Source organism: Populus euphratica, unplaced genomic scaffold (genome assembly GCF_000495115.2).
Source record: "Populus euphratica unplaced genomic scaffold, PopEup_1.0 scaffold217.1, whole genome shotgun sequence".
In the NCBI taxonomy this organism is placed as follows: domain Eukaryota; kingdom Viridiplantae; phylum Streptophyta; class Magnoliopsida; order Malpighiales; family Salicaceae; genus Populus; species Populus euphratica.
Genome location: NW_011500036.1, coordinates 57,954 through 62,593, shown reverse-complemented (window position 1 = coordinate 62,593; position 4,640 = coordinate 57,954). Strand labels below are relative to the sequence as shown.

General features: G+C 25.7%; 1 pseudogene; it reads right to left on the bottom strand.

Moving 5' to 3' along the window:
• Positions 1–3,662: 3,662 nt before the first annotated feature.
• Positions 3,663–4,640, bottom strand: part of LOC105142724 (NEDD8-activating enzyme E1 regulatory subunit-like) — a 6,964-nt pseudogene continuing 5,986 nt past the window's right edge.

The window sequence follows — 4,640 nt, the reverse complement described above, 5'->3', positions numbered from 1 at the left end:
ATATATATATATATATATAAAGGTATTTCTATTAAGGTTTTCTAAAGAAAATAAAAAAAATCCATTATCATCTTAATCTTTGTCAAACTTATTCTATGAAAAATACTTGATTTAATCTTGAACAATACATAACTACCTAGCAGCTCAAAAAATTAATAATGTTTCAATCTTAAGCGGTTGTACTTTCAACCTGTTTACTCTATATTTTTAGCTAATGGATTGACATGAGATAGATAATGAATTATTTATAGCTACTAGGTAAAAATATGTAGTGATATTATAAGAAAAGTATAAGTGACTAAAGCCTCTTTGTTTGCTGAAAAGTAATTCTTTTAAAAAAATTAAATTTTTAAAAAGTAAATTATTTTTTTATGTTTAGTAGTGTAATGACAAATAAGTTAGAAAATATTTTCTAATATTTGGTTATGTCGTGAAAAATGAGTTGGAAAATAACTTATTAATATTTTATTTTTTTCAAGTTTATTAAAATAATAAGAAATAAATCTTACAAATTAAAAAGTTAAATAAGAATGAAATTAAAAAAATATAATTTCATAAATTATCTCAAATAAAATAAATAATAATCAAAAGAATAAGGATCAAATTTGATAGATAAAAAAATTCAATTAAAAAAATAATAGAAAAGGAAAATAACAATTATAAAAATAAAGACTAAAATAAAAATCAAATTCTAAGAGATGAAATTGAAAAAAAAAAATTCAAAACAATATATATATAGCAATAAAAAATTTAAGGATCAAATTTGATATAATTAGCAAATAATAACTTTTCTAAATTTTTCACAATTTTCAAAAAGTGTTTTCCGTTCAAAATAAAAGAAAAATTCTTTTTTAGAAACCAAACCAAATTTTTCTTTGACTGGAAAGTGTTTCTCAATGATTAATTTATCTTATGACAAACAAGCACTTGAAAGTATGAAAAATAATTTTCAACAAACTACTTTTCGCCAAATAAATGAGGCCTTAAAATTAAAACATCATCAATTTTATGAGTTGTTAAGGCACTGAAGTTACAAATTGTTGAAATTCAAATCAAATATTTATCACATGAGAAGTTTGATAAATGTTTAAGATGATAATGAAAGTTATATATATATAACGTTAATAGTAATACTTTTTTAACTCATACTTATTTATATAAGATATTAATAAAATGTTGGTCTAACAGTTAAGACATCACTATATCTTTACAATGGTAAGAACATAAGTTCGATTCCTTGAAAGTACGCTTGTTGAAATGGATAGTCATGAACCCTAAATATTCTTGGCACTCCATTTATTGACATGATCACTCCATATCAAGCACATCATAATTGTATTACTTTCAAAATCAACAACTCCAAACTTCTTTTCTCATTCTTAGAGAAGTTTTTTTTTTTTATATATATATAAAGGTATTTCTATTAAGGTTTTCTAAAGAAAACAAAAAAAAATTCATTATCATCTTAATCTTTGTCAAACTTCTTCTATGGAAAATACTTGATTTGATCTTGAACAATACATAACTACTTAGCAGCTCAAAGAATTAATAATGTTTCAATCTTAAGCCGTTATGCTTTCAACCTGTTTGCTCTATATTTTTAGCTAATGGATTGGCATGAGATAAATAATGAATTATTTATAGCTACTGGGTAAAAATATGTAGTGATATTGTAAGAAAAGTATAAGTAACTAAAGCCTCTTTGTTTGCTGAAAAGTAATTTTTTTAAAAAAATTAAATTTTTAAAAAGTGAATTATTTTTTTTATGTTTAGTAGTGTAATGAAAAATAAGTTGGAAAACATTTTCTAATATTTGGTTATGTCGTGAAAAATAAGTTGAAAAATAACTTATTAATATTTTATTTTTTTCAAGTTTATTAAAATAATAAGAAATAAATCTTACAAATTAAAAAGTTAAATAAGAATGACATTAAAAAAAAATATAATTTCATAAATTATCTCAAAAAAAAATAAATAATAGAAAAAGCAAATAACAATTATAAAAATAAGGACTAAAGTTAATATAAAAATCAAATTATAAGGGATGAAATTGAAAAACAAATATTCAAAACAATATGGAATTAATCATATAAATTAAAAAGTTAAATAAGAATGAAATTAAAAAAATATAATTTCATAAATTATCTCAAATAAAATAAATAATAATCAAAAGAATAAGGATCAAATTTGATAGATAAAAAAATTCAATTAAAAAAATAATAGAAAAGGAAAATAACAATTATAAAAATAAAGACTAAAATAAAAATCAAATTCTAAGAGATGAAATTGAAAAAAAAAAATTCAAAACAATATATATATAGCAATAAAAAATTTAAGGATCAAATTTGATATAATTAGCAAATAATAACTTTTCTAAATTTTTCACAATTTTCAAAAAGTGTTTTCCGTTCAAAATAAAAGAAAAATTCTTTTTTAGAAACCAAACCAAATTTTTCTTTGACTGGAAAGTGTTTCTCAATGATTAATTTATCTTATGACAAACAAGCACTTGAAAGTATGAAAAATAATTTTCAACAAACTACTTTTCGCCAAATAAATGAGGCCTTAAAATTAAAACATCATCAATTTTATGAGTTGTTAAGGCACTGAAGTTACAAATTGTTGAAATTCAAATCAAATATTTATCACATGAGAAGTTTGATAAATGTTTAAGATGATAATGAAAGTTATATATATATAACGTTAATAGTAATACTTTTTTAACTCATACTTATTTATATAAGATATTAATAAAATGTTGGTCTAACAGTTAAGACATCACTATATCTTTACAATGGTAAGAACATAAGTTCGATTCCTTGAAAGTACGCTTGTTGAAATGGATAGTCATGAACCCTAAATAAAACTATTATTTTTTAAGAAAAATATGGGGATATTCATATAAGAACAAAAAAAAAATATATTCATATAACACATAATTTAAATCATATAAACTTAAATACTTCATCATATATAAATCAAAGAGATGTTATAATTATGAGATGTTTGGTCTAATATTTAATAAGCCTATGACAACTAGACTTCTTCATCATTCATCTTCATCTACTCAGTTACCTCTTACTTCTTAGTTCTAATGAAAAATGTAAAAATAAGAAAGAATTTCTAAGTGGAATGGTTCAATTCACTGAAAGGGAAAAGTCTTGTGCTAAGAGTTCCAAAGCAAAATGGCCAAAGCATAACTATCTCCCTTGCTGTAAATGTGTTAGGAAAGAAACTAGATTTGAAAAGTTTGACTCTTGATTGATTGGAAATGTTAGCATCTTCTTTTAAGTGATACAGCTTAAAAAGTTCTAGCTAAAGCAAAAGGTATAAAAAAACAGAAAAATACCAAATCAAGCTACTGATTTGATTTGTCTAAGTTTAAAAAATATTCTAAGTTTAAAAAAAATAAAAAATTTGTCTAAGTTAAAATATAAAAAATATTCTAGAAAACAAACTGATTTGAGCACAAATTTAATTGTCATTTTCCAAATAGAAAACAATATAATGCGAACACAGTTTTCAACTGAAAGTTTAAAAAATAAGTATTTGATTTTCCAGTGGAATATAAAAACTAGAAAATGAGAAGAAAACTGAAAAAGGAAAGGAAAAATGCTTTTATGTTTACTGAAAAGAGCCTAAGACATTATTCCCTGGCATCATTCAAATTAAAACTCGCCAATAACTTCTCTTAGCAAAGTGGAATGGTACAAATTGCTCTATTTAAGCAGTGTGCTGGACCATGCCTGATCAGTGGAGGCGTGCATCCAGGCATCTCTTACAGAAGTTTACACAAAAAAAGTTGTAGAGGGTAAGGTAGAGAGAACGGATTGACTTGTTTTACATGAAAGCCACTCATCAATCACGTTACCACTGTTTCCCTCTCTGGCCAAGGAAAGGTGAGAGCTTTACCTATGAACTTTCATTTTCTTTTCCACCATTTTCACGTTCTTTCTAAGCCAAGTTATACATCAATAATGTCACACAGCTTGAATATCACCAGAACTCTCTGCATCTGCATCCCCACAAGTCTCTCGACAATGTAAAGACCGCTTCCACTAAATGATGTAATAAAGCTCTTTACCTGCAAAAGGTCTACTGCTCCATCGTATCCTGTGAAATGTTGGCCTGCAATTAGAAACCAAAAGGAGTGAGTACAAGTCTTAACAGAAATTTTGATTGTTGCGCTAAGGGGAAGGGCAAGAGCTTGCCTGTTGCTTCGAAGCATTCTACAGTACCAATAGTTGAGACTTCTGATCAATGCCGTTGAATATGAAAGTTCCCACCATGGGAACAAATTGTTTTGTTATGAGCTGTGAAGAAGATCAAAATTTGTGATATCATGGAGGTATTCTTAAAACACAATTTTGATCAAGAAAAAACTTAAATGTGACATTATAGTGGCAAAGGTAAAAGCACATTGTGTACTAGGGATAGATATATATAGCACCTTGATCACTTCTTGTGATGCAATTCCCCCAATAAAGGCAGCAACTGCATGAAGTTCAGAAGCACCAAACCGGCACATTTCATTGATAAGGTCCTCGGTTACAGTTGAGCCATTGCAACCCAAGTCGTTAAGTAGACCAACAACTGCAGTTTTCAATCGAGATATATCCTCGTCCATTTCCCTAAATGAC